Genomic DNA, 11,052 nt, shown 5'->3' on the forward strand with positions numbered 1-11,052 from the left:
ATGCATGAGGTCAAAAGATAAACCGGAACAGGTAGATGCAGTCGATCGCGGGAGCCAATACCGTTTCACGTTCAAAGCCAACGAAATGACGAGAACGGTCACGGGACACGGGAGAGCCAATGGAATCAAAGCTGACGTAACTTCCTCTGGCGGCAACTTTTGAATGTCGTTGTTCACCGGATCTGAGATTTACTGCAGACGGCGATCGATTTCGCATCTGTTCCTCATAAAATCTGTTTCGCGTTGGTACCCTTGGAATATCTGTATTTTTGAACGACATTGTGACTGCTTGTATCTTGTGTTTTATAGTACGATAAATAAACGGTTACATTACTTGCTCAAACGGCCTGAATAGCGTCATGGAAATGCAATTATCCTGGCCATAAAACTTAAATTAAACATCATCATTGCAAATTATATCTAATTAACATTTTCACAATGATGGTAAAATTTGCGCCACCTTCACGTCAAAAAATGACGCTAAAGGGGTACCCTGCGCGTTCGTTCAAAAATGACGCCGAAGGGCGCTGACCGAGCGTAAATATGTGACGAGTCGGGAGTGAGGATGTGTTGGGTTTTAAGATCTCTGCATTACACACAACACTTGGAGCACAAAATAGCTGGGCTCATGCTTCTGGCCCATTCACACTAATCGAACTGCAATCCCTCAACCATCTGGCAGACATGCACCCTCACACTCCATCCCTCATACACACACACTGACACCCCAATCAATTAGTCTTAGGGTTGTGAAGGAATGTCGAGCAGGCAACTCTGAGCTCGCAGCATTCCATCTATCTCACGAAAGCAAACTGCTACGCACACGCGCGCGCGGTGGCTGGATGGCCTTAAGTATTAAGCATGAGAAATAATCAAGGGTATTTAAATGAGAGCGCATGAAACCAGATAGTGTTTTGCTCTCAGAGAGAGAGAGAGAGAGAGAGAGAAACATAATCTATAGAAACCACATTCTAACTGAAAATCATTAGATGAGGTTTGTGGTTTGTGTTTTACCTGTATTAGATTTACATGTGCGGGCAGGTTTTGCAGTCACTGTAGGGACAATATGTCTCCAGTGGAAAGTCTCATCAAATGTTGGTTTCAATATTGTTGCACCCACTTCTCTAATGACGAGTTCAATAAAAAAGTTATATGGATGATACATCAAATTGTGCAAAGAAGTGTGCTATTACTTTTTTTTGCGACCAGATATATGTTTTTGTCATTGCAGACGACACGTATGAAACATCTCCCATTTGCGATGAGACGCGAATCTCAAGCCAGATGTGGTTAGTCAGCAACCTCCCATAACACCATAACATTGTGCAGGTGTGTTTTACATAAACAAGAAAGTGTTCACAAGGCCAATATGGTTAAGAATGCAAGCATATGTTCTATAGATAAGAATTCATAAATGTTGTGTTTGTGTCTATTAAGGTGTTGTCGTGTTATGCATGAAACATAAATATAGATGGTTCGATATGTTTAAGAACATTAGGATGATTGGACAGATAGCAGTAAAATTACATCTTGCACTTGTTGGCGTCAGCGAGGTGCATGACATTGCAGTGTATTCGCATGTTCTTGTTTGTGTGATTATACACAAGCATGTTGTCTCTGTGTGACGGGCGTTGTGCGTGTTATTTTATAATAAACTCTGTGTTTACTGTAATAAGGCTGGTAATGAATGGCTCGCTCAGACAGGAGAGTTCAGACTCGTTCCTTGTGAAAAACATACATCCTCCCCTCCTCCTCCTCTTTATTCCTCCCTCTGATGGGATCATGACTCAATGTTTTTCCTGCATCCTTTCTAATTAAAAAATGCCATTCACACATGTTGGTCTGTCTCTCCATCTGTCTGTCTATCTGTGATCTATGTCTGTCTGTCTGTATGTCTATCTATTTATGTCTGTGTGTCCGTCTATCTGTCTATCTACAGTATCTTTCTGTCTATCGATTTGTCTGTCTATCTGTGTATATCTACTGTATTTCCGTCTGTCTGTCTGTCTGTGATCTATGCTTGCATCTATCTGTCTGTCTGTCTCCTATGCTTGCATCTGTCTGTCTATCTTTCTATGTCTGTTGGTCTATCTGTCTGTCTGTCTCCCTGTCTGTCTATGATATATGCTTGCATCTGTCTGTCTGTCTGTCTGCCTGTCTGTCTATCTATATCTGTTGGTCTGTCTGTCTGTCTATCTATGTTTATGTCTATCTATTTGTCTGTATATCTATTTGTGTCTGTCTGTCTGTCTGTCTATGCCCGTCTGACTGTCTGTCCGTCTGTCTATCTATTTATACCCGTCTATCTATCTGTCTGTCTGCCTGTCTATGTCTGTTGGTCTATCTGTCTGTCTGTCTATGATCTATGCTTGCATCTATCTGTCTGTCTGTCTGTTTGTCTATCTATCGTTCTGTCTATCTGTGTATCTGTTTGTGTCTGTCTATCTATGCCTGCCTGTCTGTCTGTCTGTCTATGCCTGTCTGTCTGTCTATCTATCTATTTATGCCCGTTTGTCTGTCTGCCTGCCTGTCTATGTCTATCTATCTATCTATCTATCTATCTACTGTATCTATCTATCTATCTGTCTGTCTATGCCCGTCTGTCTGTCTGTCTATCTATTTATGCCCGTCTGTCTGTCTGTCTATCTATAGAACTTGTATATACAAAGTTGCAGTTCTGTTCTAGGCCCTAAAGTCAAAGCCGTTTATGAATTTAAGTACAGAGAGCAGAATATATCAAACAACACTCATTCTTATGAATATCATTTGTGAACACACATTCTTCCACTCATGTTTGCGCTCATCTACAGATTTTGGATTATTTGGTTTGAACAGGCATCAAAGCAATGAGCTCACCAGCATGTGTCCATGTGTTTTTATATATTTGCAATGGCACTTGATTTGCTCTTTCTTTTCTTAAGGATTGTGATGGTGTACCCGCACGAATATTAGCTGGTTATAGAGGTGATGTTTTGAAGTGGGACATTCTTTGTGCTTTCTCTGTGACCCATTCAGAAGCACGCATTCCCTTCGCATTCCTCTCCACATTGAGGCGGGCTGGTTTATACGGCTTCTATAGACGTACACAAAAGGTCTGGTTAATTAGCAGCTTTGTGAGTTTAATAGAGTACCACACACACACACTCTCTTTTTCTTTGTCTGCCCTGGTTTGTGTTGCCAAATGATGAGGTCCTTGCACAAGAGACAGTAAACCTGCGATCAGGGTTCAGAATGCTTCTTGTACGTGTTAAGAATTTTTCTCTTTAATGTTGCTGAGAAAAAGGCCATATCAAAGGACTGTAAGACGGCACGTCTAGATGGCCATTTTCTTTTTGCATCATGACAATAAAAGGGTTGTGAATCGGCAGCAGAGGCTCTCAGACGTTCTTTTATTAATACAGAGAGTTGCGCGGAAAGAAAAACAGAATGGCAACACAGCAGGCCTACCTTGACCTCCATCATACCAAAGAAGAAGAGAGTATGGTGTTGACTTTAGTGTTGTGTGTTTGTGCGTAGTGCTTTTGGCCTCAAGTCTACAGCTCATTAAGTCCATTGACTAAAAGGTTCATTAAAACCCAAACGCGGCAACAATCTAAGTGGCTCTGTTAACTGAAATCCCCTCCTGGCCCACCCACGCCACCCTAAAAAACCAGCAGCTTTAAACCATGAGTGTTAACATCCCCTCCTTCTCTCTCTTACACACACACACACACACACACACACACACACACACACACGCACACATTTACACCCTTGAGTTCCACCACTCTCCTCTTTTATTCAAGTCTGCCTCTAGACAATAGATTCCATCTGTTAGCGAGATTTTCTTTCCCCAGGCTCTCCTCGGGGGGCTGTGAGCCCGCAGCTCTGTGACTCACAGGTGGAGGGTGGGCCGGCTATCCAGCCGCGGTCTCTGCGGACACTTTCACAGGCAGAGAGAGGAAGTCAAGGGAATGGGAGAACAAGCAATGATGACTTCAGGAAAGCGAGGGCGCCTTGAGGAAAAGCCCCTTAACGGAGGTTTGGCGAGGCAGCCTCGCGTGTGCCGTGAGGCCACTCAGCTGACTTTTAAGTGCTTTCAAAGTGGGAAAGGTGAAATCCAGAGCTGAGCTAATGACTCGCACCTGAGCATGGGAGAGAGAACAGATGCTGTCAATCATTAATGAGAAAGTCTTAAAGAATGTGTCTTTTAACTCTGTGCCAAAAAAAGAGAAATGTCTATTAGAGGAAACACGAGCAGTACATTTGGCTTTGGTAACGTGCGAGACTGACATTGAAAATCTGCAGTTGATCTTAAAGATAAAGTCTTAGGAATGTGAAAATGGTCAAATTAAAATTTTAAACGTTGTATTTAATATAAAAGAATATTTCTAGGTCACTGCTAAAATGTTTTTTTCTTTTGATAATGTTATGTAGATGAAACAGATTTGACTTACACTCTTAAAAACATAGGTACTTAAAAGGATCTTCACGGCGATGCCTATAGACAAACCACTTTTGTTTCCACAAAGAACCATTTAGTCAAAGGTTCTTTAAAGAACCATCTCTTTCTTAACTTTTTATAATTCTATGGCATAAAAAAAACGTTTGAAGCGCCTTTATTTTTAAGAGTGTATAAACTCAAAAGCAACTCTTGACAATGCTGTAACTGAAGCCTTGTTTTACACTTGAGCGTTTTTATAATCTTTTGTCAATCACAAAAGGTCTTGTACATTTTCAACACATTATTTTGATTGGAATAGAAAAAATATGCAGATGCAAGTGCACAGCAATTAGCCTCAGACTAAAGATTATTATTTATCTCATGCGCGATCATGCCTTAGGCTATTTATGCAAGTTTCGAATAATCACATTTTCCTGTAGCACAAGTTCAGAAGTTTAAGAAAGTGAAAAATGATTTTTCAGACAGCGTTCTACTTTTAAAAAAGTTATTCTTGCTCATGAACTTGGTGAAAGGATAACATGAATAGGTGGTTGGAAAGTGCAACACACCCTTACAGAAAAGACACATGAATTTCACATGTTTTTTACATGTTTTTCGCATGTGATCACATGTATACAACATGTGTTTAACATGTGCAAAAAAACACGTGTGATCACATTTTGGTGTGAATTCCTTGTGAATTCCCACGTGAAACCCATGGGATGACATGTGCAACATGTGGTGACGTGAAGAACATGTGATGACATGTGGAGACATGTCGCATATGTTATCCCATGGGTTTTTACATGTTATCCCATGGGTGTCACGTGGGAATTCACATGGAATTCACACCAAAATGTTCCAAAAACACACATTTCACATGTGATCACACGTGTTTTTTGCACATGTGAATTTCGTGTGTCTTTTCTGTAAGGGCAGTGAGATCTCACAGCTCGAGCGGCCTCAACAAATCTTTCACGTAGGCTTTGGTAAGAATAAGATAAAACACAATACGAGTTTGACCACTAAGCAGTTTAAGTTCAGCAAATTCGAATAGCTGAGGTCGCTCAATGGAAAGTTCATGTATGGTTGTGGTCTGGTGAATGAATTAAAACTAACCTACTATGCCACTTTAAACTAAGATGCTTTATAGGAGCATTAGCCTGGTTTTTGACCTCAACTGTTATTTAAAAAGCCTTTCATAAAGTTAAATACCGAGAGAGCGGCCTTCACCAAATACCGATCCCAAACCCATCTGTCGGGTGACGTGACTGTACGAGCGCGTGTTCGGGTGTGTGTATTTAAGCGTGGGCTATGAGCAGCGGATATGAGACAGTGCGTGTGGGTGTAGGAAGGGGGAATAATAGAGCACATGGCTTAAGCTATTAAAGGACTGTTTTACAGCTTAATCGCTTTTTCGTCGGAGCTTCTATGACGATCTGTTCTGGGTTATTTCTGCCGCTGCTATTTCCCTCTTTTGGAGGATTTAACCGAGTTTACCCCTCTAATCTGACTCTCTTTGTTACCGATACTCAGACATGCTTGCTGAGATTGTGGTGGTCTCGCTAACGCGTGATGGGTCTATTTCATTGTCACGTCCATCACTGTCAGATGTGACTGTGTCTCATCTGAAACAAGCGATGTGCTTGGCACAACATGAGTTTGCGGGTCCATGGAGACGTCTGATCTGTAGCATTGTAGCGTGAACTGTTGTTTTCGCTAAATGAGAGTTTGTGGGAGAGAGAGATAGGAAGTGAAAGGGCTGGAGACAAAAACACGCTAAGGCGGCGTGTATTTGGTGTTGTGCAGTCAGTGAACGTTTTGTTGTATTTGAGGAGCTCAGTATGTATCTTATATGGTGTGTTATTTTTTGGTTAGTTTGTTTATGTTGTAAATTTGTAGAAATGCATTATTACCTGGTGTGAATGTTTTATTGTCCAATAGCAAGACTTACTGAGATGAAGTAAGCAGTATTCATCTTGCTGTCGTGTGATCTTAAAGGGATAGTTCGCCCAAAATTCTGTCATTGTTTATTCATTCTCATGTCATTCAAAACTGCACATGACACGTTCTTCTGTGGAAAACAAAAGAAGATATTCTGAGAAATGTCTCATTGGTTTTGTTTGAGTGGGGGTCCAATGTTGTTTGGTTATTTTGGTTGTACAGAAGAAAGTCATGCAGGTTTGGTATTGCATGAAGCTGAGCAAATGATGGATTTTCTAGTCGTGTTTTCCTTAAAGGGATGGTTTACCCAAAAATGAAAGTTCTGTCATTGTTTACTCACCCTCTTCTCACTTTAAACATCTATGACTTTCTTCTGCAGAACACAAAAGAAGATATTTTGAAGAATATTGGTAACTGAACAATGGTACTCATTCACTTCTATTTTATAACACAATGACCAGTCAATGAGTACTGGTGTTGTTTAGACAACATTCTTCAAAATATCTTCTTATGTGTTCTACAGAAGTCATACAGGTTTGAAATGACATAAAAGTGAGTAAATGATGACAGAGTTTTCATTTTTTGGTGAACTATACCTTAAAAACTATTAATGCCAACCGGTTGTGTGACGGTTGGGTTTAATGTTGGGGCATAACAAATTCCATATATGAAAACTATTGAGTCTATACCATGTCTTTATTATTTTCCAACAGTTAGCTACAGTTTTATAATCAGATTGAATGAGAGGTGTATCAACTGAATGAGAGTTGATACGATGGCACCGGGACACTTTACTGTTGTGAATCACTCCACCACAGTAATCGCTAAAATGAAACCATGACAAAGTTATTAGATTTCTCAGTAAACACATCACGGCAGATAATTGTACAATCTCAGCCTCTCTTTCTCACACAGACACATTCCCACCTCTTGATATATACTAAAGTAACGGAGGCCTGAATGCATCATTTGCAACCGTGGCATAAGGAAGCAGTTTTAACTCACAAGAAGGTTTTTGCAGCACATCTTGGTTGTTTCTTCGCTTATCACTATATACATATAGATATATTAATTTAATTACATTTTTTTCTGTTTTTCTGAGCAAAAAATAAATATCAAACATTTTCCCGTAATTTACAGAAGACGCCGACTAAAATGTCATTCATTGTAACAATCTTGTCAGGCATATTTACAACAAAAAAACAATTTATGACATATTAAAAGACTAATTACGTTCACCCCAAATGCTAATTAGTTTTAATTTTACATTTTTTTTATTTGCCACTATCCTAGGTTTTGGTCATTTGTCAATAAGATTTTTTTATTTTTTAATAAAAGCACAAATAAATGTAATATGCTCCCTTATTCTTAATATATTTTAATATGTAGAAGTCAGAATAGGCGTGTTGTTTGAATTTGTACATAAACATTGTGTTAAACTAAATGACAATGTAACATTATTTCAACCAAATTTTGACATTTTATTCTCCAAAAACCTAGTTGAAACCATAAAGTAGACATTTTACTTACATTTAATGTGCTTTCTTTTGATGGGGAGATCTTAACGTCTATATATAGTATATATATGTATGAAGAGTTATCTCATTTTGGAACCAGACTTATATATATACGTGTATATAGTATACTGTAATTATATATATATATACACACACATATACACACAAGTCTTTCGCTTTGTCTCTCTGTCTATGTAGATGTGTTTATGGTGGTTCTGGTAAACCATATGATGGACCCAAATGTAAATTTTTTACCTTGTGGGGACTTTTTTTGGTTCCCAAAGAGTGTGTCAAATCATACTTGAAGGGTTACTTCACCCAAAACTGAAAATTCTGTCATCATTTACTCACCTTCGAGTTGTTCCAAATCTGTCTAGTTATTTCTTTGTTCTGATGAACACAGAGAAAGATATTTAGAAGAATGCTTATAACCAGACAGATTTTGCCCTCCATTGACTGCAGTAGTAGTAAAATTACTACCATGGTATAGTCAAAAGTGCCCCAGAACTGTTTGCTGTCCTACATCCTTCAAAATGTCTTCTTGTTCAACAGAACAAAAGAATGATAAAGTTATTTTTCATACTATTTTTATTTATCCTTTATTTTCCCAGGAAAGTCCTATTTAGATCAAAAGACATTTCTTCTTCAAGGGAGTCCTGGCCAAGATGACCGTACAAAATTTCACAACAAAATCACAACAATAATACATACCATACACAAAACAAAATAAAATGCATATCAGATTAATTAAAACAACAGCAAGGGAGTAAACGGAGGGCTGTTTGGTTATTAGCATTCTTCCAAATACCTTTCTCTGTGTTCATCAGAACAAAGACATTTATACAGATTTGTATAGAGATACAGATACAGAACTCGAAGGTGAGTAAATGATGACAGAACTTTTTATTTTTGGGTGAAGTAAAAGTGTAATTTTTTGAGGATCTATTGACAGAAATGCAATATAATACACATTACTATGTCTTCGGAGGTGTATATGACCTCATATAACGAAGTGTTATGTTTTTATTACCTTAAAATGAGTTATTTCTATCTACATACACCACGCGTCCCCTTACATGGAATTCGCCACGTTGCTTCTACAGTAGCCCTAAAGGGACAAACTGCTCTACAGAGCACATTTCGTAAATACATTATCTACTCTGACAAAGAAGCGAAAACATTGCTAGCTGTCGCTAAAATCTCCACATTGCTCCTTTAATAATATTTTTGAAAATGTAAAAATGCCAAAATGTAAAACAAATCTGTGAAGGTTTGGTTTAGATGTAGGGTGAAGGTTCGGGGATAGAATATACTATACAGTGTAACAGTTGAAGTCATTAGAAAATCCTCACACAACATTTTCAATGAATACAACAGAATTTAAAAAGAAAAAACCTTAAATAATACCTTTGTATAGGGTTGTCTATACAAATGAATGAATAAAAAACATACTTTGCTTTGCCATGTGTATGATCTTGAGTTTTTATGGTGCTTGTGCATATTTCCTACCTGAAAGCTTTTGATTATTTTTGTTGATCTTGTTTGTTTACTGTGTGTATTTATGTGAGAAGGCATCAGTAAATAGACTCGTGGTGCTGAAGCGGTAAATAAGGGAACGGGATGCACAAGGTTACCCCTGATGCTCATCTTCTCTGACCTCCCGTTTCGATATGGTGCTCGTTTGATTCTGCCCTCCTTCACTGTTCTTTACTCATTCAGCCTGCTGTCTCTTCATCAGCCCTTCATTGTGATCGATGGACACGTGGAGGGACGGTAAAGCGCTAAAGTTTGTGGGCCGTGGAACCCGCACCACTGTGCATAAAACAATGTGGGAGAGACAGCGAGCCAGCGCCTCCAGAATTGGATTGAGCGAAGAGAATACGTCAGCATTTTTCTCCCAGTATGTTTCACTCAGCGCGATTGAGTCTTATTATGTGACCCCACTCCCTCCTCACGCTGACCTGATGATAATATTTCACCACTCACACATTCTCTCTTGTCACTCCCTCCATCTTTCTGACATCTTCTTCTCGTGCTATCGCTCTCTCTCGCGTTTGTTTTTCTGTCGTGGTGGCCACTTTGATTTCTATTGACTTCTGTTGTTGTGTACTGATGGTATTTTCTATCCTGTATTTACTTAGTCTTGTTGTTGTTGTTGTTTGATAAAAATATCAAAACATATTTGAAGTGAAATATACAGTATAGTGGCAAAAAGTGATGTCTGGGGGATATTTGTACAGTTTTTGCTTTTAATGCTCTCTCAGGTTAGAGTCAACCTTAAAAATATGAGGAATGTGCTACACACAACTTGGTAGTTTGGAAAAAAGGTAAACGACAGCATATCAGGAAATATGAGTTTATTTTAATATGCAAAAAAAAAAAACTATGCTAAAATAGCATCATTAGCTACATTTTTATCTGTTTCTAGTATTTGGTTGAACAACCTCACTTGTATTTTTTTTTCATTTAAAAACATTCTCCTGGTCCTTGACTCAATAAACATCCCTAAGTGGTGTGTGTTATATTTTGCTGCGCCTCTTTATATTATTCTCAAAGATAAGGTTTTGTTTACACTCAAAAGAACAACTAGACAACATAACATGTTTGATACATCTTCAAGAATATATTTTATGTTTTAATAAATGGAGCATTACTTTCTTCAAAGGAAACAATGTAGAGAAATGAGTTACTGGTTTTAGTATTTTCTCGATTTCTCTTCTGAAGTTATAGAATATACATTTGCATAACCTCAGCCACATGTAAACGGTACCCATCAGCTGTCGGAATATCACTGTATTAAATAGGTCATATTTAGAAGCTCATTTTAGGTTTGGGGTTAAACAGACCTGATTTTGAGATTAGTCCCATTCCAATCTGGCTATCACAGCTGGTTTCCACCCAGCACTGAATCTGGACCCCCGTATCAATGCCAGAGTATGTTTGTGTGTGTGTTTGTGTGGTGCTAAACACCGACCAGATCCATGATCCAAATCCCTCTTATCCAGAATTAATCATTTTTTCCCACCTGCTCACAGTGTCCCTCTTGGGTCACCGACAAATAAGAGATTAGAAGCAAACCCTGTCCTTGACCTATAACCTTGAGGAGATGTTACTTACCATTGAGTTCCAAAAGATCTCTCCAGGACCTTATACGAAAACGGCTTATCG

This window comes from Triplophysa rosa, linkage group LG14 (genome assembly GCF_024868665.1).
Source record: "Triplophysa rosa linkage group LG14, Trosa_1v2, whole genome shotgun sequence".
In the NCBI taxonomy this organism is placed as follows: domain Eukaryota; kingdom Metazoa; phylum Chordata; class Actinopteri; order Cypriniformes; family Nemacheilidae; genus Triplophysa; species Triplophysa rosa.